The sequence below is a fragment of the Octopus bimaculoides genome, chromosome 2 (genome assembly GCF_001194135.2).
Source record: "Octopus bimaculoides isolate UCB-OBI-ISO-001 chromosome 2, ASM119413v2, whole genome shotgun sequence".
Classification (NCBI taxonomy): Eukaryota; Metazoa; Mollusca; class Cephalopoda; order Octopoda; family Octopodidae; genus Octopus; species Octopus bimaculoides.
In genome coordinates this window covers 87,177,875-87,178,773 of record NC_068982.1, presented here as the reverse complement: position 1 = coordinate 87,178,773, position 899 = coordinate 87,177,875, and the positions used below count along the sequence as shown (strand labels likewise).

The window sequence follows — 899 nt, the reverse complement described above, 5'->3', positions numbered from 1 at the left end:
TTCCATGCTAGCATGGGTTGGACGATTTGACTGAGGACTGGTGGACCAGGAGGTGACACCAGGCTCCAATCTGATTTGCCAGAGTTTCTACAGCTGGATGCCCTTCCTAATGCCAACCACTCTGAGAGTGTAGTGGGTGCTTTTACGTGCTACCGGCACGAAGGCCAGTCAAGCGGTACTGGCAACGGCCATGCTTGAAATGGTGTATTTTACATGCCACCTGCACAGGAGCCAGTCCATCGGCACTGGCAACGATCTGGCTCGAATGTCTTTTCACGTGCCACTGGCACAAGTGCTAGGAAGGCGACGTTGGTAACAATCATGCTGGTGCTATTTACGTGCCACCGACACAGAAGTCAGACAGCTACTCTGACAACGATCATGCTCAGACGGTGCTCTTAGTGCTCATCTGGTATATGTGCCATCACGATTTCGCTTTCGCTTGCCCCAACAGGTCTTTCCAAGCCAAGTTTAGTGTTCCTACAAATTTAGTTCGATTTCAATTCCGATTTCACTAGCTTCAACATGTCTTCGCAAGCGGAGTTTAGTGTCCAATGAAAGAATGTTACGCGTAAATGGGCTGGCTACACCCCTGGCAGAGGCCTTGGATTTTGGTCTCACTTGGCTTGCAAGCTCTTCCTAACCCTAACCCTATCCTCATCCATTCTTGCCACATGTCCATACCAGCGCAATCGTCTCTTTTGCACACCACAACTGATGCTTCTTAGGTCTAACTTTTCTCTCAAGATACTTACACTCTATCGGGTATGCACACTGACATTACTCATCCATCGGAGCATACTGACTTCATTTCTTGCGAGCTTATGCATGTCCTCAGCAGTCACGGCCCATGTTTCACTGCCATGTAGCATGGCTGTTCGTACACATGCGTCATACAG

At 49.2% G+C, this 899-nt stretch overlaps 1 protein-coding gene across 1 annotated transcript in view; it reads left to right on the top strand.

The window, feature by feature from the left end:
• The window catches only part of LOC106875741 (phosphoacetylglucosamine mutase), a 93,697-nt gene that overhangs the window by 22,499 nt on the left and 70,299 nt on the right, over positions 1–899 (top strand). The gene's annotated exons all lie outside the window — the stretch shown is intronic.